Source organism: Dipodomys merriami, unplaced genomic scaffold (assembly GCF_024711535.1).
Source record: "Dipodomys merriami isolate MVZ:Mamm:240054 unplaced genomic scaffold, mDipMer1.0.p SCAF_622, whole genome shotgun sequence".
NCBI classification, from domain to species: domain Eukaryota; kingdom Metazoa; phylum Chordata; class Mammalia; order Rodentia; family Heteromyidae; genus Dipodomys; species Dipodomys merriami.
The window spans coordinates 510,923-537,500 of NW_027206205.1; positions in this window are offsets into that span (position 1 = coordinate 510,923).

Here is a 26,578-nt window from a genome sequence, read left to right on the forward strand (position 1 = left end):
TCTGATCTTATGGCCTACAGGGACAAATTCATGAATGGGTCAGTGTCAGCATGCCATCCTGGGGCAAATTGAGCTGACAGGAAGTTCCCAGTGCCTGAGATCGAGCCCCAGTGGTTGACAAAATAAGAACAGATTGACACTCAGATGGTTGTACACTAATAAATATATATCTTTATAGAGTGCCAGAGATGTCTATCCATTATTCAGTTATATAGACTACATTCCTACCATTCTTCGGTATTATTATGCCTCCATGTAATTAATGTTATTGTTTTTATCCTCAATGAGATGTACAAGTCGTTATGTTGAAAACTAATTTTACAACTTTGGTGTGGGGTTGGGGTGAGGAAGGGGGATTGGGGAGGATTGGGTTGGGAGGCGAGGGAAGGATGAGAATGGATGGGAAGGGGAAACAAAAGAGGAAGCTACAATGTCTGATAAGAAATGTACTCATTATCTTGCCCATGTTATTGTAAACAGTGACATTTATAACATTCCATCGTTATTCTTATAGATTGAAATGAGTCACTTAGGATCTCCCATCATCCAGAAGTGACATGACTGGGATTCGACTCTAGTTCTTTATTGCCCTGCAGGACTATGGCCAATAGCCCAATAGCCCAACAGCCTTCAGCAATGCAACGTGAAGTACCCTTTGGAGCTGTGTCATTCAGACCCAGGTGGTCATGGTGCAAAATCTAAAAAGGCCATCCCACCACTTATTTTCTTTGCATTCCCCCTCTTGCAAGGCCTGGAAGTCTAGGATCCCAGGATCGTCTGTGGTTCCAGTGGCTGCACCCCAGCCTAGGGTGATGGAAGCTGAGGCAGAGTTGCCATGACCTGAGTTCAAGACATTGCTTGGCAAAACAAAAATTTCCCTGGCTTGCAATTGGTGCCGTTTTATCTGCCAGGCTTTGGATTTGAAATTAGGGTCTGGGTAACTCTGCAGCACTGTGGATGAAAGGGAAGCTCAACATGCTTGAGGACAAGAAAGTCAGGCCTACTCCCTAGGCCTGAATTCATGCCCCAGCCCAGGGAAACACACTATTTATATACATTGTAAAGATAGGATTTGAACCTACGTATTGATGTTCAGTCCATATCCTGTTTGTTGTGGTTATTTATTGTATTTCTGTTTTATTCATTTATTTACCACTTATTTTATTGACTGTGATAACACACATTCCATTTATTATATTGATGACATCCTATCACATATATCTAGATTTGTAGATATGTTCTCTTTCATGTCTTCCACCCAGGTGTTACACTCCACTTCTTACTCCACGATCAAAATGTTGGCAGTGTTGGGACCTGAGCTCAGGGCCTAGCAGACCCAATTCATGAGTGGGTGTGTCAACACGGCAACCGCTAGCCTAGGAAGCTGCCAGGCAGTTCCCAGACCCTGAGATCGAGCCACAGGGGTGGACAAAATAGCCATACATGGATAAGCAGTTGGTAGTATACCAATAAATATATGTTTGTATAGAGTGCCAGAGATATCTGCCTAGGATTCAAGTATATCAACTAGGTTCCTACCAACTCTTAGTTAGTTATTATGCCACCATTGAAGGAATAAGATTCTTTTCATGCTTAATAGACTATTCATTAAGATCAATCAGCATCCTAGGATCATTGTATCTAATTTTAGACTAGACTGATTGATGCACTCAGAAACTTCTCATTCAATCATGAGTTTGCTCACATTCCATCGGTATTTTGATGCATAAGAACGAGTGTATTGGGAATTCCACATATTAGTATGTGTCAGGACCAGGGCCTACATTGCTGCATGGGCTATGGCTTCCCTGATAGCCTGCTATCTTTCATCAATGCAAGGTGAAGTACTCTTTGTAAGCATGTCATTAAGACCCAGGATGGTCACCTTGGAAAAGGAACAAAATGTAAAAATCTATCCCGCAGCTTTCCTCTCTCTCTCTCTCTCTTACTCTGTGTGTGTGTGTGTGTGTGTGTGTGTGTGTGTGTGCACGCACACACACACACACGCGAGTGTGGTTTCCTACAAGACTTTAGGGCCTAGTATCCCAGGATCGGCTATGGGCCCATTGCAGCCCACCACCCTGAGGTGATTGAAGCTGAGGCAGAGTTACCACAAACTGAGTTCAAATCCTTTCCTTGGCAATAATAATGATAATGATAATAATAATTATAATGCCACCTGGCTCAGAACTCGCACCATTTTTCTGCCACAGCTGGGATCCCAACTCAGGTCTGGGTAAATCTATAACACTGTGGGGGAAAGGGAAGCTCACCATCCTTGAAGACTACAATATCAGGCCAGGTCACAGGTCCTGAATTGAGGCCCCAGCACTGGAAAAAATAATGTACCCACCTATTTTACACATAGGATCTCTATTTACATATATGTGTGGAATGCATCATGAGTTCAGTGTAGTTACTCTTTTTATTGTGTGTCTTAGTCATGGATGCATTTGTGTTTTATTGAGTATGATGACAGACATAACTGTGCCAACATGGATAACAACCTATTCCTATGATTATAGAGTTGACTATATAGAATTCTCCATCCTCCCTGAGACCCAGGACTTTCACAGGACAGGAAAACAGATGGATTGATGGGCTTCTCACATTAGGATTCATCTTTTGGCAGTACTGGGATTTGAACTCAGAGCTTAGCAGGCCCAATTGGCGAAAGGGTCTAGGTGAGGATACCAGCCTGTGAGCAACTAAGGAACTAGGGGGTTCCCGAGACCTGAGATTGAGCCCCGGGGTTGGGGTGGGGCACAATATTCATCCATTCATAAGCTGAAGCTAGTATGCTAATAAATACCTATTTGGATAGAGTAGGAGATGTGGCTAGCTGTGTTGGAATCCCATATACCATGTTGTCAGGTCTTCGTTCATCCCACAAAAGACAGACAGTGTCCTAGGAAAGGTAAGTGCGGCCACTCACCCGTTCCCCAGCCTCCCTCATCCCGGGAGACAATCAGACACATCAGGGAGTCAACTCAAGCAGGAAAGCTCCTTTATTAACACAGAGCAAGCCATTTTTAAATCAAAAAAGAGTGAGTGGCATGGGAGGGGAGGAAGAGGAACCAATCAGTGTCAAGGTCACACCCTATCATGCACCTAAGCGTCCCCGGTCTGGTTACATACTGTAAAGCAAATCAGGCTCTGCCCACTCAACTCCTATCAGCACCATCTTTGCTGTCCATGTGCTCTATAGATTCCCTCTTTTTTGTTTTAATGGCAGACGCACCTCCAAGTTAGTTATCTTTTTCCCTCCTCTGTAAAGGTTATTTTAAAAGGATTCCATTGGTAAGGATAGCATTGGCCATGCAGGGGGTTTGAGGCAAGTCTGGGTGGTGAGATTTGCCAGACAAGGATAGGGAGGACCCTTGTACATGATCCAAGAGCCCATCCCAGTTACCTTACATCCCAACCTAGCAAAATAATAATCATCAGTCACACCACAGTTAGAAATGTCCGAAGCAGTTCAATTAATTCCTGGGCATATATAAAAGTCAGTATCTCATAAGGTCATTCTCTTCAGAACCTGGGAGTAGCCTGGGTATTGGGAGTTCCACACATGCGGCATGGTGCATCCTCGTGGGCCCGCACACTCAGGCCATTCTACTATAATCCAGAAAAACAAGGAAAATTTAAAACAAACTGCAGACATAGCAAAGCAATTCTGGGCACTTGGTGTCTTTTAAGTAAGCAAGTTCCTTGTACGTGCCTTTAAGCGAGCACAGGGGTCAAGATGACTTTGAGCTTTACTTTAAGCTCCAAATGGCTCCCAACATCTCCCCTGTCTTTGTTTAAAGAAGTGAACCCGCCTGTCTTAGGTTGGGTGGATCGCCTTGTCTGCCTGACCCATCATCGGCAACTTCTTCAGAGCAAAGCTGAAGGCCCTGTCTTAGGTTGACCAGACTGATACCCCCTCTTACCCATCTCTGGCTGCGATTCCTCTTGGGGAAATTTATTCACTTGGATCTTGATCTTATGTAACTGGCTGGCTAAGCTCATAAGGGTTTTGCAGTGCACATATAATGCAAGTAAGGCATAGAAAAACCATCAGCAAAAGCATTTCCATGCCAAGCAATGTCATTACCAGTCCTTTAACATTTGTCAAGGATGGAATAGCAGTCTATGCCACTTCAGAGTCCAGAGGTGGGGCTTGTTCTAATCCAGCTATTTGGCTCTAGGGTTGAAAAAGATCTAAACTGGAAGCATAACAAAAGGTGGTTGTTTAACAATAAGTATGAATTCAATATTGCCGCTATATAAATAATTACTAAAAGAACAATTAGAGCAGGTGACATTAAAATAATTAGCTCCAACAGAAATATTAAATGGTCTATACATAATGACATAGGGTGTGATCAAAATGAATGTCAGGCCACCAGGTCAAAGGGACAACTTCTCTTGTGGTGCTATTGATGATTTCTGCATTGCCAGCACTGATCACTGCCCAGCCCTATGGCTGTCTGTAATTGTAATAACTTCTTGGGGCATCCTGTATTTTAGTAGGGCAAATAAGGGCACAAAACTATCTTTAGGGACAGAAACCCATAGCAACAGACAATTGATTTCCCCTAAAAGACTCTGAAGTTTGGTTAAGGTGTGTTCCAGGGATTCCTAGGAGGGTTTATATGACCAAGGTTTATCTGTTCCTCCACCAGAAGGAGGAGTGCTACAAGTTTAGGTTTGGTCAATGGCCACTGCTCAACCCAGATAGGGCTTACCATCTAAATATCCAGCAAAGGCTTAAGGGGGCTGGCCTGAGCCAAGTTAAGGTGGGACCTGAGCACCTTAAAAGGAGGTACCTTTTGAATTTTATTGAGGGCTATGGTAACACCACTCTTTTTTAATATGGCAAGGACCTGGGCCAGAAGGCCCTCCAGGCAGCTCAGGTCTTGGTGCGCCAGAATTATGTCATCCATGTAGGCATAGGCAAGGGAGGTATTTGAAGCCAGCAGAGGCCGTAAAAGTGTGGCCAAGTATTGTTGGCAAAAGACCGGACTATTGGCCATGCCCTGTGGCAGCACCGTCCATTCAAACCACTGATCAGGCTGGGAAAAATTTAGAGAAGGGATGGAGAAAGCAAACTTCTCACAGTCATCTGGATGCAAGGGGATAGAAAAAAAAATCTTTAATATCAGTCACAACCAAGGTATATTCTGAAGGTATAGCAAGAGTCCAGGACATGCCTCTCAAGGGTGTTCCTACTAGTTCCATCCTTTCATTTACTCACATAGATCTTGGAGCATAAGCCAAGCCTTGGAGGCTTTTTGAATAACAAATAAGGGTCTGTTCCAGGGATTCATAGGAGGGTTTATATGCCCAAGGTTTATCTGTTCCTCCACCAGAAGGTGGAGTGCTACAAGTTTAGGTTTGGTCAATGGCCACTGCTCCACCCAGATAGGGCTTACCATCTAAATCAATCTTGTATCCACAATCCGTTTTCCAATGGTATCAATTTTTGCCCCTGGGGCAGGGTGTAGTGGGCAATTCCCTCCCCCCCCGCAGTTTGGCGGGGGGATTGTTGTAAGCAGTACTTCTTAAAGTGCTCCTCTTGCAAATCCCTCTCCCTGATGATCTTGGGGTTCCTTGGCCCTGGGCTGCCAGCGCCTGGTTAATAGCCTCAGTCATTTCAGATGTCTGAGCCTGTAAAGCTAAAGCTAGTGATTGGGACTGGTGTTGTTGCATTCCCACGTCCTGCGAGGCCACCACCCATCTGCTCAGTGAATGCTCTCTCAATCCTGCACAGGCCATGCAGTGGTTTGCATTCATCCCTTCCCAGACCAGTAGCTTTACAAACTGATCTCGGAGGTTCCCTGCTGGCAGCTTGTGGTGAATGCTTCGTTGAACTCAGTCTACAAACTCAGCTAGAGGCTCACCAGGTTTTTGCCTCACTCCTGATATGGGGGACTCAGTAGGCCCATCATCCAGTTTGTACCACGCGGCAAGTCCTGCTTGCCTCACCTGGTCACCATACGGGCCAGGTATTGCTGCCTGTTGGACGCTAGTGGAGTAGACTTCCCCATCCCTGTTAACATGGCATAAATAATAGGTATCATAGGTTGAGCCTGCCAATTATTTTCTACTCGCCCTCTGCATTCCTCCTTAAAGAAAGCACATATTTAATAAACTGAGAACTGGTGAGGATGGCTTTAGCCACATCCAGCCAGGCTTTAGGGACACCTGGGTGATTAGCAATGTCCTGTAATAAGCTCTGGGCCTAAGGAGAGTTTGGGCCAACCTCTGCCACCACGTTGCAGAGCTCTTTAAGATCCTTAGCTTCCCATGGATACCATTCCAAGGGCCTGTTCGCTCCTGGTGCCAGATTGACTGGATACGCTTGGGGAAGCAAATCCTGTCGCCTAGGGTCCATACTCTCAGGTGGCCCTTCCCTTCCAGGGTAGGCCTCCCAGTAGGTTACTTCCCCAGCCCTTCACCCCTCCATGGATGGTTCATAGGGGTCTACGTCTTGCAGGTATCTCAGATCATGTAGGGTTCCGTACCTCCCCTCCAATCGGGAGAATAAGGAGGGGACCTTTGACCATCAGGGGCATCTGAATCAGAGGGAGTAACTTTCACCCTCGTTTTGAATTCCATGGTGCATGTTTCAGTGTGTTCTAGGTCAAATTTGACCCATTCATTTTCCTTCTCACTTCCCAAGTCCTCCTTTACTCCTTCTAGGCCTAATGTTGCCTCCTGCTCCTTCTTCTGTGAGATAGCATTACCTATACTAAGGGTATCACTTACCCTGACAGACTACTTAGCCTCTGCCGGTATTTTTTCCTTTCATGCCCCATGTTGGGAGCCAGATGTTGGGTCTTCGTCCATCCCACGAAAGATGGACAGGGTCCAAGGAAAGGTAAGCCCGTTCCCCAGCCTCCCTCAGCCCGGGAGACAATCAGACGCAGCGGGGAGTCAACTCAAGCAGGAAAACTCATTTATTAATATAGGAGCAAGCCGTTTTTAAAGCAAAAAAAGAGTGGGTGACATGGGAGGGGAGAAAGAGGAGCCAATCACTGTCAAGGTCACACCCTATCATGCACCTAATTTTCCAAGGTCTGGTTATGCACTGAACATAAAGCAAATCGGGCTCTGCCCACTCAACTCCCTATCAGCACCATCTTTGTGCTCTACACCATGTGAGTATTGATTCTTGGATCTTTCCCATTTCCCCCAATTCCTCAATGGGATTCTTATTGTCACACTTCATGAACTCTTAATTAAAATTATTGTGACATACATCATGCCTATCATTTCCTATGAGAATCATGCATGAACTTAACTCTTCCCTAGGCCTGAATTCAAGCACCTCATAACATTTATAGACATGTTAAATATATGATTTATACTTACATCTATATATTCAGTCTATATTGTGTTTGTAGGAGTGATTCATTATGTTTTATTATTGATTTATTGATTTAGCATTTATTTTACGGACCCATAACATTTATTACATTTATTCCAATCTATTCCATAGCATGTAACTTTGCAGACATATTATGAACTTGCACAGAGATATCACATTTGAAATCTTACACCAGGAAGAAATTTTTGGCAATGATGGGACCTGATCTGAAAGCCTGAGAGGCCCAATTCTTGAATGGGTGAGTGTCAGCACCACAGCCTCTAGCCCATTCAGCTGCCAAGTCGATCCCAAAACCTGGGATCAATCCCCTGTTTGGCCCAAATCGCAGTAACTTTCTATGACAATAGTGGTACATAAATAAATATAAATTTAGATATTTAGGTACTGCCAGAGGTGTCTATCTAGTATTCAATGACATATACTACATTGCTAACAATTCTCATGTATTTAGTGAGGATTCCATTTAATCAATAATAATTTTAATGCATAATAAACTACGAATTAAAATCAATCTGTGTCCTGTGATTATTGGGTCTAATTTTATGCTAGACTCATTTTGAAGGACTACTCATCCAACCATGACATTGTTCACATTTCTCTGGTATTCCTATGGACAGGCAATAGTTTCTTAGGCTCGCTAGCCCCTTTTAAGTGGCATGATCTGGATTCGAACTCAGGGCCTAGCGTCCAGGTTGGCCTATGGTTTCACTGACAGCCCGCCAGCCTTCAGCAATGCCAGGTGACCTACAGGTTGCAGCCATGTCATTCAGAACCAGGATGGTCACCGTGCAAGAAAGAAAAATAGAAACTGCTGATCTTCTGCGGTTTGTGGCTTTTTTTGGTGGTGTTTTCATTTTGTTTTCCTGTTAGTCACCGAGGCCTAGGACCCAGAATGGGCTATGGGTCCAGAGGCTGCACCATCCCAGCCTAGGGTGATAGAAACTGAGGCAGAATTGCCACGACCTGAGTTAAAGCCCCGTGCATGGCAAAAACTAAATAAATTAATAATATTACTGAAGCTCCCTGACTTGGATTTTGTGCCATTTTGTTGTTTGCCAGGCAGGGATGCATCTTGGGATCTGGGTAACTGTGATGCACTGATGGGGATAGAGGAAAAGAAAGCTCTCCTCGCTTGAAGACAAGCAATTCAGGCCTGTTTCCTAGGACTGAATTCAAGCCCCAGTCCTGGAGAACATAACACTTATAGTCATGTTTATTATATGAATAATACTTACATCCATATATTCAGTTTATATCGTGTTTGTTGGAATGATTCATTATATTTTATTATTTATTTACTTACCATTTATTTATGGACTGACTGTGAGTGCACCTATAACATTTATTACATTCATTCAAATCTATTACATAGTATGGAGCTTTGCAGACATATTATATATATCATACTTGACACCCAGCACTTGCACAGAAAAGGAAAACAGGTATCACACTTGGAATCTTTCTCCAGGACGACATTTTTAGCAATGCTGGGGCCTGAACTGAGGAACTAGGAGGCACAATTCATGATTGGGTGAATGGCAGCATGGCAGCCTCTAGCACATTCAGATGCCAGGTGGATCCCAGGACCTGGGATCGAGACTCAGTTTTGACCAAAATAGCAATACTTTTCTATGCAGATGGTGGTATAAAAATAAATATATATTTAGAAATTTAGATACTTCCAATGATGTCTATCTAGTAGTATTCAATGACATACACTACCTTCCTAGTGATTCACAGGTATGTAGTGAGAATTCTATTTAATCAATATTCTTTTAGGGGCTGGGAAAGTGGCTCACTGGGAGAGTGCTTGTCTTGCATGCATGAGCCCTGGGTTCTATTCCTCAGCACCACAGGATCGGAAAAAGCCGGAAATGGTGCTGTGTTTCAAATGGTACAGCACTAGCTCTGAGCTGAAAAGCTGAGGGAGAGTTCCCATGACCAGATTTCAGGCCCCACTACTGACAACACACACACACACACACACACACACACACACACACACACACACACACGTATTCTTTTAATGCATAAGAAACTGTGAATTAAATTCAATCTACATCTTGTGAATACTGGGTTTAATTTTATTTTAGCCTGATTGACAAACTACTCATCCAACTATGACATTGATGACATTCCTCTGGTGTTCCTATAAACAGGCAATAGTTTATTAGGCTCTCCAGCCCTTTCTAAGTGCCATGACTGGGATTCAAACGCCTAGGTGTCCAGATTGGCCTATGGGTTCGCTGCCAGCCTGCCAGCCTTCAGCAATGCCAGGTGACCTACAGGTTGTAGCTGTGTAATTTGGACCCGTGATGGTCACCATGCAAGGAAGGAAAACCAAGAAACCACCAACTGTCTGCAATTCGGGGCTATTTTTCAGTGCTGTTTTCAATTTGTTTTCCTGTCAGCCCCTAAAGCCTCGGATCCCAGGATGGGCTGTGGGCCCAGAAGTTTCACCATCCCAGCTTAGAGTGATGGAGGCTGAAGCAGAGTTGCTAGGACCTAAGTTCAAGCCCTGTGCCTGGCAAAATAAATGAATAAATAAATAAAATAAAATAAAATTTTAATAAAGTATATAAAAATAAAATAATTTTTTAAAAAATTTAAAAATATTAAAAATACTAATGGAGATCCCTGGATTGGAATTTGTGTCCGTTTTTTTCTGCTAGACCTGGGATTTGAACTCAGAGTCTACGAATCTCTAATGCACTGTGGAGAATGGGGAAACTCACCCTCTTTGAATATAAGCAATTCAGGCCTGTTCCCTAGACCTGAATTCAATCCCCAGCCCTGTTAAGTAATATTCATCCACACTTGAAAAAAATGATTAATATCTACATACTTATGTTCACTGCATATTGCTTTGAGGGTATTTATTTTTTGTATTATTCATTCATTATATTTATTGACTATTACTACATTTATAACACGTATTAAATTTATTACATATTATGAGAACTATACAGAGTTGCATATGTTTTATATATCTTACTTCAGACCCAGGACATTCACCGACATTCTATATTAGATGATCCCATGCTTAGAAAAACAGAAAGAATACACCAACCAAAGTCTAATTTATCCCTAGCACCCCAGTGGCTCACATCTGTAATCCTAGCTACTCAGGAGGCTGAGAAATGGACAATGAAATTTCAAAGCCAATGAAGGCAGAAAAACCTGAGAGAAATCATCTCCAATTAACTGGCAAAAACCCTGGCTACAGGTATGGCTGAAGTGGTAGAAAATCAGCTATGAACAACCAAGCCAAGAAAGAGCAAGCTGAGTTCAAGTTCATGGAGCAGGAGAGGGGGAAAAAAGGGAGATAAATCCTCCAAAAACAGAGAACAAAACAACAATAGAAAAATCCCACATAATTTATGGTACCAACCAAACTGGAAAAAAGTAATGAAGCTTGTGCAGTTGCATAACTTTACATGAGCACATATGCTCTTAGGTACACTTCAAAGCTACATTTTTAATAACATGTATATATATATTAATAACAGATATATATAAATAAACTTTAAATAAACTAAAAACCAGCCAATGAATAAATACTTCTGAATTAGTGCCTTAACATGGCATTATAAATAATTTATACTAAAAGTATATTCCAGGTTTCTTTTCTCAGAATCAATCTTTAAGAAGTTTGTTCACGTGCCTGACACCGGTGGCTCATGCTTATAATCCTAGCTAATCAGGAGGCTGAGATTTGAGGATGGCGGTTCAAAGCCAGCCTGGACAGGAAAGTCCGTGAGACTTTTATCTCCAATAAACCACTAGAAAACCAGATGTAGCATTGTGACTCAAGCAGTAGATTGCTCACATTGAGCTGAAGAGTGCAGGGATAACCCCTGAGTTCAGGCCCACGAGCAAAAAAAATTTTGTTCATATAGATCATAAAATTCTAACACTTTGAGCTTTAGGAAACATTTATGCTAGAGTCTTATGCTCTTTAAACAAATACTCCGCTACTGATTACATCCAACTACCAATGTTTTTGTTTTTCATTTTACAATCTAGTTTATTCCCAAAATGTTTACAAGTACCTGCTGTCCTCACAAAAGTTAGTTTTTATTCAGAAACCCAACTTTTTGTGCTATGACTCCCCTAGTGTATTTCGTTGTAGGCACTGAGGCAAACTAATATGACACAAATGTAGAGAGTTTATAATAATAGAAATAACTCTAAATATAAATAAAATCAACTGTCCCAACCTTCTAGGGAGAAATAGTGTTCTTATTTTCATGTTAACTCTTCATGGAAGATGGTCAAAATAGAAACACCAATGTGCTATGCTGAAATGTAAAAGTTTAAACCCCTTTTTTGAAAAACTCTAGTGTTATAAAATCAAAATGTATCAAATAAAGGCGAAGTGAACTTAAAAAATATTTAAAATGCGAATGAAGCTCCCTTGCTTGGAATGTGTGGCATTTTTTTTGTCTGCAAGGCCTGGGATTTGAACACGGGGTCTGGGTAACTCTGTTGCATTCTGCGGGAAGGGGAAGCTCATCGTGCTTGAAGACCAGAAAATCAGGCCTGTTCCATAGGCCTGAATTCATGGCCTATCCCGGGAAAGCATACTCCTTATATACATTTTAAAGATAGAATTGAACTTCCATACAGATGTCAGATTATATTATGTTTGGGGTGGTTATTCATTGAATTTTTTTGGTTTATTCATTTATTTACCGTTTATTTTATTGACTGTGATTACACCTAACAATGTATTATATTGTTTGCATGCTATCACATAGCATCTAGATTTGTAGATGTCTTGTCAATCGTGCCTGACACCCAGGACTCTCCCGGAAAAGGAAATCAGATTGGCTTCTTAATCCAAGATTAAATTTTTGGCAGTGCTAGGATCTGAACTCAGGGACATGCTGTCCCAATTCATGAATGGGTGCATGTGAGCACGGCAGCCTCTAGCCAATGAAGCTGTCAAGTGGATCCCAGGTGATGAGATCTTGGCCCAGGATTGTACAAAACAGCTATACATGGATAGGCAGACAGTGGTATACAAATAAATATATATTGGTAAAAAGAGCCATAGCCACCTATCTATGATTGAATGACATATACCAAGTTTCTACTAACTCTTAGGTATTTATTATACCACAATTAAGGGAATAGTATTGTTTTCATGATTAATAAAGTATTAATTGAGATCGATCAGTGTCCTAGGATTATTGCATCCTATTTTAGACTCGAGCGATGCACAAACTTCTCTTTCAATCGGTATTCCTATGAATAGGAATGAGTCTCTTGTGATCTCCTGCCATTGGTAGGTGCCATGACCAGGATTTGAAGCCAGGGCCTATGTTGACAGGTTGTCCTATGGTTTCCTTGATAGCACGCCAGCCTTCAGATATGGCAGGTCAGATCCATTTTGCAGCCATCTGATTCAGACCCAGGATGGTCACTGTGCAAAGAGAAAAACATAAAATCCCTAACCCTCTGCATCTCCCCACTTTTCGTTCTATCCCACTTTTTTTTTCCTCATGCAAGCCCTCTGGGCCTAGGATTCCAGTATTGGGTCCCGAGCAGCACCTAGTCTAGGGTGATCGAAGCTGAGGCAGAGTTGCCAAAACCTCAGTTCAAGCCCCATGGTTGGCCAAAAAAAAAAAAAAAGAAAAGAAAAGAAAAAAATTAATTAATTAATTAACTAACTAAATTAAAAAAAATAAAGCTCCCTGATTTGGAATTTCTGTCAGTTTTCTTTCCTAGCCTGGGATTTGACCTCAGGATCTTGGTAAATCTGTAGCAATGTGAGGGAAAGTGCAGATTTGCCACTACTGGAGTTCAAACCACATGCCAAGCCAAAACTAAAAATAAGTCACTCAGCTTGGCAGGGGGAGTAGTTTTGGAGATGGGAGGGAAGGGATGGTAGGGGGAAAACAAAGGAGGAGGCAACAATTCTCAATAGGAAATATACTCATAACCTTCTTCAAGTAACTGTGACCCCTCCGTACCACATTTTTACAATAAAAAACATACAAAAAAAGAAACAATGTAGTGTTCAGAGAAGCACTTTGGGAATAAGGGAAGGACGTCTGAATAGCTGTGCAACATTCTACACTGCTTTTTTTAATGTTCAGTATGTAACTGAATAAACATACCTGCTTTCATTAAAAAATTAAGTCACTATCTTGGAACTGGGCCAATATTTTTACCATTGGTAGGATTTGATCTCACCGTCCAAGTAACTCTTTTGTACCATGGGTGAAGGCGAAGCTTACTGTCGTTGATGAAATGAAATTCAGGCTAGAGTTCCCATGGCCTGAATGGAGGCCCTGCAATGGAAAAGATATTTCTATACATGTGATATATACTTACATAATTATGTTTATTACATATTATGATTTTTATTATTGATTTTGTATTTATTTATTTTTATTTGATTCATTCGTTTATTGTGTATTTTATTTAGTGTTATCATACACATATTTATTACATTTTGCACATCTATTATAAAATTATACACAATAATTTAGGACATTGACTCATTTTTCATTAAAACTTTTTGTGTTGAAACATGATACATAATTAAATGGAGGCATTTGTAAGAGTCTTCACATGTTTAGAGTCTCTCTCAAGTATGAACTTTGTCTTATTTATCTTTGAACACCTTCCTATAGGGATTTCTTTAATGATTTATATTCAGAAGCCTTTTTTTTAGGACAGGCAAGTTGTGGGATAAGATTGTAAGGGTGAGCCTAGAAATGTGGCTTAGTAGTAAAGAGCTGGCTCAACATGCATGAATACCAGGGTTTGAATATTCAGTGCCACATACTCAGAAAAAGCCAGAAGCAGTGGAGTGGCTCAAATGGTAGAGTGCTAGCCTTGAAAAAAATAAGCCCCAGGACTGTCAAAAACAATTGGCCAGATGCAGGTGGCTCACACCTGGAACCCAGCTTCTCAGGATGCTGAGATTTGAAGACCACAGTTCAAAGACAGCCTAGGCAAGGAAAAACTGTTAGACTCTTATGTTCAATGTACCACCAAAAAAAAACCTCTAGTGGCGCCGTGGCTCAAGTGGTAGAGTGTTCGCCTTGAGCTGAATTGTTCAGGGACAGGGCCCGGCTTGATACAAGACACACAACTGGAAAAAAGTAAAGGTTAATCAAAGTACTTTTCCTTTCTGCTAATTAGGAGAAGATTCCCTGGAAAATAAACGCTGATGTAAACCAGAATCGGAGTCAGAGCTTAAGGTTGAAGTGTAGCAGATCCACTTGCCGAGCCTCTCAGCCTCTAGCATTATAACCTTGTGTGCTAAAAGGATCTGAATGGTTCAATGTTGAAAGGCTTAATATGCTCCCCAAGCCATTTGTGATAAGCAGTTGACTTGTATTGTCAATGTCATTACAGTCCTGAACCTAGCAGAACACCTGAAGCTCACAACCATGAACCTAGCTAAGGAGGCTGAGGTCTCAGGATCACAGGGTGAAGCCAACCAGGACAGGAAAGTCTATGACACTCTGACTTCCACTTCTGAAAGGTCAGATGTTCAACAGCTTCTTGTGTTTCCCTTGGTGATGAGAAGTTATTTGAACTCTAAATGTTATTAGAATTCTTGTGCTATAGAAGAAGGAAAGAAACATCATTGACCCATCCAAGGTTCAAATGAAGTTCTAAGGATTCAAGCCCTAGCCCTGTTAGCAGGAAGAACTCCAGTGTAACACTGTATTTGAAGGACAGAAAACAGTATCAAAAGCCAGGCTAGGTGGAGAGACCTAGGCTTGTAGGATTAGGAGGCAGAAGGTACACACTCAACAGGGAAGTGAGCTGCAAACCACTTCATTCATTCATTCCAGGCACACCCAGAAATGAGGGGAAAGCTGAAACATTTGTTAGTGTTACACCATGGTCAGGCTTTCTCAGCCTCTTCAAACAATGAATAACCTTCCTCCTTTAGGTGAAGGGAGCCTCAGGCTGTCTTCAGGTTACCAATCGAGAGTCAGTTTAGTGAGGGAGAGGGCAGGAACAGAGTAGAAAAATCCTGCTCTCTTGTCTTAGGGAGTGGATTTTTGACTCTACATCTGTCAGATTTGAAGGCCCTTCTTCTACCTCTGCCAGTCCATTCTCCTTCCTTCATTCTCCACATCATTGGTGCAAATCTCCAGTCCAAGGACAGGCAGGGCCATTTCTCTTCTGTTTCCAAGCACCTGAGTTAGAACCTGGCGTTGCCTTCTTGGCTCTGGGGCTTTCATCTGCCTGAGAAGTGGGAAAGAGACAGTCTTCCTGCTCTGTGGTTGTGTGAAGGCAATGCTGGTGGCCTGGCACACTGCAGAAGGCCTCATGACTGGGAATTGTTCCCTTCTTTCCTCCTGACATCCAAGACCAGATTCATGTACCATTTTTCTATCTGTTTACCTATCTGTTTATCTATCTATCTGTCTATCTGTCTATCTATCTGTCTATCTATCTATCTATCTATCTATCTATCTATCTATCTATCTATCTATCTATCTATCTATCTATCTATCTATCTATCTATCTATCTATCTATCTATCTATCTATCTATCTATCTATCTTTCTATCTATCTATCTATCTATCTATCTATCTATCTATCTATCTATCTATCTATCTATCTATCTATCTATCTATCTATCTATCTATCTATCTATCTATCTATCTATCTATCTATCTATCTATCTATCTTTCTATCTACCTACCTACCTACCTACCTACCTACCTTCCTACCTACCTAGATATCTCTTTGACATTTCTTGGGTTGAACTCAAAGCCAGGGCACTGTCTCTAACACTCTACGACTTGAGCCACAACACCATTTCTGTCTTTTTCTCTGTATATACTACTGAAGAATACAACCCAGGGCTTCTTGCATGCTAAGCAAGCACTCTCTCAATAAGCCACATTCCCTGCCCCCTCATCTTCTTTTCTTAATGGTAGTTTTTACATACGTATGCTACAGTTTGTGTCCCCAAGTATAATTTTATGAATACCGGTTATTTCTATAAACCCTGATCTTCTCTTTCCCTGACTTATTTGTGACCGTTCCTGGATTGGCCTCATAGTAAAATGTAACTATAGGCTGCTGAGAGCTGCAATGTGCATCATCTTAGGACACAGGCCTGGAACCCTGGAAGAGTAAAGTGATGGGACTGAAATAAAGAGAATGATGCAGTATGCATAACAAGCATATCTGAAAAATAAATCAGTATATGAAAGCAGAAGCTTTGCATATGGTCTGTTTGCACTCAGGGAAGTAACATACACAAGTAAGTAAGTAGGGCACTGATACATAAACTTGGCCTTCTCTTTTTGAATTTTATTTTTTGGACATCTCAGGGCTTTAACTCAGGTTGCGATGTGTTCCTCAGTTGTTTTGCTCAAGGCTGAGCTTCTACTATTGCCATAGTTCCACTTCCAGACATCTGGACGTTAATTGGACATAAGCAACTCCCAGACTTTCCTGCCTGGTCTGGCCTGTACCTCCTGCTAGGCTTTCTCTCCCAAAATTGGAGCTCTAACCTCTAGGCCACTGGTCCCTTTCTGGTTTTCTGGTGGTTTATTGGCAATAAGAATCTCACAGACTTCCTGCTTGGGCTGGATTTGGAAGGCGATCTCCTGAAGAGGCTTCAAACAGCTTTCCTCAGGGATTTGCCAAGGAGCCGCTCCACACAAACCTTTAATCTAAATCTCAAGAGGTAATAAAGAAAAATTGAAACGTGCACATACTTCTAGTGTGTTCTAGATAGGTAAGATTGGAGGCACACAACACTCATAATTATTAGATCATTTTATAGGCAAAAGGAGCAATGCAGACGGTATGATGATCGCTCCAGCTTTTGGTCCTCTCATCCTGAGACAGTAAATTCACTGCAGCTCAGTGCTAAGTAACAGAACTGGCATGTCCTGTGGACATTTGCTCCTCAATCCTGTGATACTCATTTCTCACTTTTGGCTTCAAACCTGTGACCAGAGTGGTAGATGAGGAGAGAAAATCCTTCTATGAGAAAACAGCTAGAAAGAACATTGGGTAGTCTCTTATAAGTTCAAACCATTGGAATGACCCGTTAAGAAGTCAGATTGTCCAGATTAAAAAAAATAAGAAAAGAAAGATGGTGCCAGTGGCTGCTGACCCAGATCCTCAAGAAGCTGAGATGTAGAGAATCTGAATATGAATCCAGCCAGTGTAAGATAGTCCTTGACACTGTTATTTCTAAGAGATCACAGAAAAAAACCAGAAATGGGCTTTGACTCAAGCTTAATGCACTACCCTTGAGTAAAAGGAGCTCAGGGACAGCGCACAGGCTCATAGTTCAACCCCAGGACCTGCCCCCTCAAAAAGAGCCTGTACCTCTACGTCTTTGTCTATGTATGGATGTATTCCTACAGGTGAAGCTCCAGAGTAGAGTAGCTATGATGAATGGCACCAAGCTAGGAAATATGTATTCAATATTATGAGTTCATAACACAGAGAATGCTTTTATGACATTGCATGTTCCAGGGCTCCCCTCACTGCTCCCAGTATAGCCTGAAAGTTGCTCTGCACCCCAGTCCTGCTGGAAGAAGTCTCTCTCATTGTCTGGACAGTCAGACAAACGCCTCAATCCTGTACAGCTGTGTAACAAGTAACTCCATCTGGGCCACTTAGGAGTGTGGGCAGGCTCTGAAAGCCAAGCAATCTCTCTCCCCAGTGCTCTATTTTGACAGGAAGCCTTCATTTGTGCCACCTCCTGTGGAATGCCAAGTCCTGTGCACTTATCCTGCTTTTGTGAGACTATATTCTGATGTTCAGATACAGGGCTCAATATAATTCAGGTGTCCTTCTGCCAGACAACTAGGATACTGAACCTAATTAAATGTTTCATTACCAGCGATGATGGGCCTATGATGCCTCTCCTAGGTTTCTGGAAGCTTGGGAAATCCAAGAACATGTCAGATAATACAAAGTTTCCTGTCATCTATGGCTGGTGAAGCTCATCAGGTTTTGAAACCTTTGACCTCTCCTAGTTGGGCCCTGAGAGGCTAAGTTTTGGGGTTGAACACAGGGCGTGAGGGCTGACCATGATCTCAGAGCAGAAGTCTACTGCTTTGCCATTTTGTGTCACAGCTTCACTTCTACTTTCTCTCTCTCTGTGTGTGTGTGTGTGTGTGTGTGTGTGTGTGTGTGTGTGTGTGTGTGTGTGAGTGAGTGAGCACACGTGTGAGTGTGTGTGTGCATACACTAGTCCTGGAGCTTGAACACAGGACATGAGCACTGTATCTAGTTTGCCTTGTACAAGGATTTCCCTCTCCTACTTGGACCACAGAGCCACTTCAGGCATTTTCCTAGTGATGTGGTCCAGAGTAATCAAGCCTAGGGTTTCATGTATGCAAAGCACTCTACCCCTAAGGCACATTACAGCCCTCTACTTCAGGTTTGTTAGTTTGCTTATGTCTTTTTTGTTGTTGTAGGTTCTATGAGGTGAAGTCTGGTTCTGGGTGGTGTCCCTGAGCAATTCAGCTCTAATCTTGTGCTCTACCACTTGAGCCACCGGTTTTCTGGTGGTTCATTGGAGCTAAGTGTCTCAAGAACTTTCCTGCCCAGGCTAGCTTTGAACCATGATCCTCAGATCTCATCCTACTGAGAAGTTAAGATGACCAATATGAGCCACAAGCACCCAGCTTCCAATTCACATTCCTTAGTGATGAAATGGAGATAATAGTCTCATGGGACCTTTTGTGTCTGGGATAGTTTGGAACCCAGATACTCAGATCTCAGCTTCCTGAGAAGCCAGGATGACAGATCTTGGCTATACAACTGTAGGCTGTGGCACTCTGCTGCAAGGGGGTCCTTGGATCCACGTGGTGGAGTGCTGGCCATGAGTCCAAGAGGTAAGGATCAGCACCTAGACCTTGAGTTCAAGGTTCATGACTGAGAAAAAAAAGAAAACAAAACAATTGTCTGCAGTAGACAACTCACTAGTCTTCAGTAATACATAATTTTGTCCCTACCATAGGGACATATCTGAGCCTCAATATTCTTTTCTGCATAATCATCGAAGTTGTGGAGCTATTACAAGGGCAAGATGAAAGAAAGTACCCTTTGAAGGTCAAAACACATTACACTCTTTACAGGGTTCAGCACACAGCACACAGCACCCAATGCAGGACTCAGCACACTGAAGGACTCAGCACATAGCATCCTGAGCAGGACTCAGCACACAGCACCACACGAAGGACCCAGAACCTCAGGAAGGACTCCTCACATAGCTGTATCCCACACACTGTCATTAGAATTAGTGTGCTTTCATCAGTATCACCATTCTTTCAGAAACACATCACAAACTGCACAAAGTTCACATCTAATGATTGAGATTGGTAGGGTGTGTTTTTCTTGGGGGGGAGTCAGCCATAGGGATTGCACTAAAATGTTGGGGGTACTATCCTATGAACTATTGCTTGAGCCACAGCACAGAGTTTCACAGACATCCTGCCAGCGCTGGGTTTTAAACCCATCAGTGTTATATCTCAGCCCCTGAATATCTTGGATGACAGAGGTGAGCAAGCCAGCAGCATGTGGTTCTGTGGAGCTGGGTTGCAGTGTTATACCTTTGGCTAAGTCAGGTTAGATGGCAGCTGTCAGCACCAGACTCATGGCTTGCTCTGTGATGAGGTATTTGAAATCCTATACTTATAGAGTTGCAGTCACAACATTCAGTCTTAATTTGGTGCCATTCCTGGGTCTTGAGAAAGAGTCTAGACACAGTCCCTATGCTTTTACACTCATAGCTAGTGATCTACTGCTTGAGAGACAGCACAACTTCCGGATTTTAATGTGCATGTGGTAGTGAGGTATCGAATCCAGGGCTTTGTATGTAGAAGCCATCACTATACAACTGAGCCCCAGGAGTGACAAGTGTATAAACAGATAAATATGTAGATTGACATCTCTCTCTCTCTCTCTCTCTATATATATATATGTATACATATTCATAAAACAAGAGAAATTGTCTGTATATTATGAAATTATATATATTACTAGTAATTACTGACAAATTATTCCTTCAAGTTTGTAGTATCATGGTTGAATATATAACAAAGTATTAATTGAAAATTAGTCAAAGTAGTATAATTACTGTGTATAATTTTATAGTACACTCATACACTAACTACTAATTTAATGGTTACTTTTATTACATTCCATTTGTATGGATGTATATTGGCATGCATTTCTTAGAATCTCCCAACAATCATTAGTGGCAGTCCCAGGATTTGACCTTCAGGCCTAAGTTGAAGTTTCAGTTATGGCTTCCCTAATAGCCAGCCAAATATCAGGACACAAGGTCATGTACACTTTCTGGGCCTTTTCATTTAGGCCCAGGATGGTCATAATGCAAAGGGGAAAAAAAAGGTAAAACCACCTTCTTGAACTTCTCTGTTTTATCCTTCTCCTTTTTAATTTTTATTTTTTGCCAACCCCGAGATTTGAACTTGGGTCCTAGGATCCAGAGGTCAACTGTGGCAGAGATGCCAAAACCTGAGTTCAAGCCCTGTGCTTGGCCAAAGGAAAAAAAAAAGCCCTGGCTTGGAATTTGACCACTTTTCTGGCAGGCCTGGGATTTGAACTCAAGGCTCTGGGTAACTCTGTGGCACTGTGGTTGAAGGGGAAGCTCACCGTCCTTGAAAACAAGACATTTTAGACCAGTTCCCAGGGCCTGAATAGAAGCCCCAGAACTGGAAAAAATAATATTCATATATGAGATTTATTTACATTCATGGGTTTACTGAGTATGACGTTTATTACACTTATTTATTTAGTATTATTACACACATAACATTTCATGTATTACATCCTATCACACAGGATATATTTGCATATGGATTATATATCATACTGAGACCCAGGATATTTTTCAGGAAAAAAAAAGTGTCAAAAGTGGCTTCTTACTCCATGAATAAATTTTTGGCCATGCTGGGATTTCAACTCATGGCCTAGAATGTCCAATCCATAAATGGGGTCACAGTCTTAGCATACCATCCTCTGGCAAACTGAGCTGCCAGGAAATTCTGAGGACCTGTGATCAAGCCACAATAGTGCCCAATATATATATAAGTTCAATAATTTTTCTATGGCATTCTAAAATAGAAGCATGAATTAACTGCAAATTTAATTATTACTTTGATTACTTTGATAACATTCCATTAACATTCACATAAATAGGAATGAGTTTGTCAGGATCTCCCTCCATTTGTGGGTGGCAGTCCTGGCATTCTAACTCCAGGCCTAAATGATTTATTTAGAATGTAAACAATTGGAATCACAATGTGAAGATTTCAGATTATCATGATTATAAAAAGAAAAATAAGAAGAAAAGAAAGCCAGGTGTCAGGGGCTCCTGTCTTTAATGCTAGCTCTGCAGGAGGCTGAGGTGTAGAGAATGCCAATTTGAATTCAGCCAGGGCAGGAAAGTCTTAGACACTCTTATTTTTAAGAGATCACAGGAAAATATGCCCATGGGTTGGGCCTGTGCCTTAAGGACAGAGCACTTCCCTTGAGCAAAAGGAGATCAGGGATAGGGCCTAGGCTCATATTTCAACCTCGGACCTGCCAAAGAAATAAAGAATTCAGTAACTCCATGTCTCTGTGTATAGATGGATGATGTATGGACGAGGGACTTTCAGCAGGTTGCCCATGCCCAGACGCCGAAACTGGGCAAGCTGGGAAAAGCCCTCAGAGAGTACTAAGTATGAGCCAGTAGCTTGAATAAAGCATCTTTCTCTGCCATTTAATAAGTGAAACCCCGAAGGCTTGCCTCGGCTGGTGTATGCAACGGGTGCATTACATTCTGGCTGAGGTGTCCCGTTGAGACATCTAGCAGCCAGCCACTGCCTCCAGGGAGACCACAGTTCCTAGGCTGTAGGAGCTGTGGAAGGTTCTGGCTCCATATATCCTATCCCTCCGTAGGATGTGAGCTTAGATCTCTGGGGCCTGATGACTATCACTCATTCATCATTCCTCATTGCCGAGTCTCAGTCTGGTCGCAAATACTGGCAAAGATATAAAATGGCCAGCGATTTCTGTGTGGAAATCCCACCCTCATAGATCCTGTTAGAAGTGATCCTTGGGCTGTGAATGTGGCTTAGTGGTAGAGTGCTTACCTAGAGAGCATGAAGCCCGAGGTTCAATTACTCACTACTACATAAACAGAAAAAGCCAAAAGTGGCACTGTGGCTTAAGTGATCAAATGTAGCCTTGAGGAAAAGCAACTCATGAACTTGCCCAGACCCTTAGTTCAACCTAAGACTAGCAAAAAAAAAAAAAGTGAGCTTGGTGAGACATACGCTTCTGGGACTCAGAGGAGAGCCAAGGTTATAGGTAAGAGGGAGATGGCAGGTGCTGGTGGCTCACCCTATACTCTTAGCTACTCTGGAGGCTGAAATCTGAGGATCATAATTGCAAGACAGTGCAGGCAGGAAAGTCTATATGAGACTCTTTTCTCCAATTAAACACCCAGAAAGCCAGAAGTGGAGCTGTGTTCCAAGTAGTAGAGTTCTAGCCTTGAGCATAAAACTCAGGCATAGCATCCAGGCCATGAATTTAAACCCCAGGACTGGCACACACACATACACACACACACACACACACACACACACACACACACACACACACACACACACACACATACACACTCACACACCAATATAGAGCATTTGCCAGTCAGCCTACAAAGTTCCATCTCTAGGAACTCAATTTTTTTTTAAAGAGGGAGAATGGAAGGAAGGACGTGCTCAAGGAGGTGATAAAACCAGTGCCAAAATTCCACAGGAGTTCTAAGATGTGTAACAGAACATAGAGCCTCAGGCAGAAGGTACACAGCATGGGCAAAGGTCCTGAGGTGTGGTGTAGAGCAGGTGGTGTGGGGGGAATGAAGGTTCTGTCTCTTCAGACAAGTCTGGCTGAACACTCAAGGCTGGATCAAGGTTTATACTTGAGTCACAGGTAGGACAGAGGGTAGGGTCCAGAATGGGGCCCAGGAGAACATTAGCTTGACTTTTCACCACGGACCCCAACCATTTCCTGTGACTGAAAGCCTATTTTTCATAGCTCCTGACCCTAAGGCCTCCTTTGCATGGAGGAGTCTGGGCAAACACAGGGAAGAACCCTTGCTTAAGAAAAGCTTCTACCTAATGCCACCAGTGGCTCAACCCCTGTAAATCCTAGCTACTCAAGAGACTGAAATCAGAGATTGTGTGTCAAAGCTAGCTCAGGGGAAGAAAGTTAGTGAGACTCTTCTTGCCAATGAACCACCAAAAACCAGAAATGGAGCTGTGGCTCAAGTGGTAGAGTACCAGCCTTGAGGGAAAATGTTAAGAGACCAGAGCCCAGACCCTGAATTCAAGCCCCAGTACAGGCACAGAAATAATAAAGAAGATTTCAGAAGCTCCAAGTCCACTGTGGAGAAAGGCCATTATCAGCTGGGCGAAGGTGGCTCATGCCTGTCATCCTAGCTACTCAAGGCTAAGACCTGAGGATCAATCAAGATTCAAAGCTAGCCTGGGCAGACTCTTATCTCCAATGAATCACCAAAAAGCTGGGAAGTTGAGCTACTGTAGTTCAAGTGGTACAGCACGAATCTAGTGCAAACAAGCTAAAGGATAACATCTAGGCTCTGAGTTCTTGTCCCGGTAAACACACACACACACACACACACACACACACACACACACACACACACAAACACACACTAACATCATTAGCAGGTGCCAGCAATCCTAGCTACTCAATAGGCTGAGCTCTTAGGATGGCAGCTTGAAGCCAGCCCAGGCAGGAAAGTCCATGAGACCCTTATCTCCACTAAACTACTAAAAAAGATGAAAGTTGAGCTGTGGATCAAATGGTAGAATGCTAGCTTTGAGCAAAGGAAGCTCAGGGACAGTGCCTAGGCCCTGAGTTACAGCTCAAAGATTTTTTAAGACACCCTTTGCCATTCCCGCAGGCCATACATCCAGATTTTGGTCATCCTAGATCTCACCTCCACTTCCGCCACTGCCACAGTACTGCCACAAGTGGCCAATGTGTGGCGAACACTGGGTTAAGAAGTGAACGTACACGAGGGGGGAGGGGCATAGCCAGGTCAAGACTAATACCCCAGAACATTGAGTTATTGGTCATACAGGTTTCTCATCCCCCCGTTCCCTGGCCCTGGAATCTAAAGTCTGTCCTCTGTATTCCGGGCATCCGGAATTGTCTAGAAGGCCCTGGTGGATCCAGAAGATAGACTTTCCTGTGTTAAAGTACATTTACATTTCCTAGACACCGACCAATATTTCCAAGGCACCTTGGTCTCACCTCCCATGTAGCCATGGATCCTATTTCCTCGGGTGGCCTTCAGTCAGCTGTCAAGCTCAAGTTGGCCAGAGCCACCAGCAACCCCCCATTCCCCAGTCCACTGCCATCTTGTTGAGAGGGATGTCAGAGGACCAGCTGAGGAAAAGGACAGTACATCGTATGACTGAGGCCCTCCCTCTGAGGCATGGGAGACCCTATGCCAGCTGGCACTGCTGTACCAGAATCCGCTGGAGGCGGCTAAACATTTGGACAGCCAGACTTGTACTCCAGAGAAAATATGGAACACAGGCCACTGGCAATTTATGACTCATTGTAGAAATTTATAGGGAGCTAAAGGCAAGGTCGGTGTGGAGGAAGGGCACCATCTGAAGTCAGAAGGAGGAGGACAGGCACCTAAGTAGGGGACAGAGAAAGATGAGGGAAAATTACACACACACAGACACACAAACACACAGACACACAGATAGACAGACAGACAGACAGACAGACAGACAGACAGACAGACAGACAGACAGACAGACAGACACACACACACACACACACACACACACACACACACACACACACACACGGACATTCCAAGGCCTCAGTGGTTCCTGAGGACAGAACCATGAACTCCCTCCATTCAGATCATATCTGACCTGTGAGAAGATGGCACTATCGCACTCAGTCCAACTGTAGACACAACATTGAGCCTCTAACATACCTGGAATGTTTCATAACCCAGCATGGAATTTCCTACCATACACACTGCTATGTGGAAAACTCAGCCACCTCTTTGTTTATTGCTGGTAATGGGGTTTGAACTCTGGGCCAGGGCACTGACTTTGAGCTCTTCAGCTGAAGATGATTGCTCTACCACTTGAGGTGCAGTGCTAGTTCCTGTTTTCTGGTGGTTCATTGGATATGAAGTATCACCAAGCTGGCCTTGATCCATGGTCTTTACATCTCAGCTTTATGAGTAGCTAGGATTACAGTTGTGAGCCACCAGCAGCGCCCTGCTTCAGCCACCTTCATATATCCAGAGGAAATCCAATCTATCAGGCCACGAACTTCTTGCAACCCTTGACTTCAAACTTTGAAACTCAGCATCCAAATCCATCCTTCAATGGAGAGAATACAGGCACAACAATCCGATCTCTGCAACCATTCCCACACTCCCTGCCTGCCAAAGGCCTCGTCCTCTTGAGTTCTTGGTAAGGCACTGCCCATCCTACTGTGGCTTCAAACTGGAGAAAACTTGGGGAGTTCTTAGAAATGTCTGTACAGTGAGGCCAGCACCTGGTCTCTCAACCACAGCACCCACACACACACCTCAACATTTTTGCAGGCAAAGATGTTTTACTTTCTTTTTTTTTTTTTTTTTTTGGTTGTGGGGCTTGAACTCTGGGCCTGGGGGCTGTCCCTGAGCTCTTCAGTTCAAGGCTTGAGCCACAGCACCCCTTCTGGTTTTGTGGTGGTTTGTTGGAGATAAGAGTCTCAGGGTCTTTCCTACTCAGGCTGGCTTTGAACTGTGATCCTCAGATCTCACCTCCTGAGTACCGAGGATTACAGTCATGAGCTACTGGCACCCGGCCAAAGATACTTTTCCATGCTTGTCATCTTATCCCCTTAGGAGACTAAGATCTGAGGACTGCAGTTGGATGTCACCCTTGGCAACATGTCCATGAGAACTCTTTATCTCCAATTAAACCCAAAAAAGCTAGAAGTAAAGCTCTGGTTCAAATGTTAGAGTCCTATCTTGGAGCATAAAAGACAAGATACACCCCCTAATTTTAAGCATTTCCTAGCAAAGATCCACCCAAGAAAGGGAAGCAGGTGGGCACCCAGGTGCTCAAAGCTCACGCGTAATAATCAAGACTCCCAGAAGAGATCCCACCCTGCTATTATTCT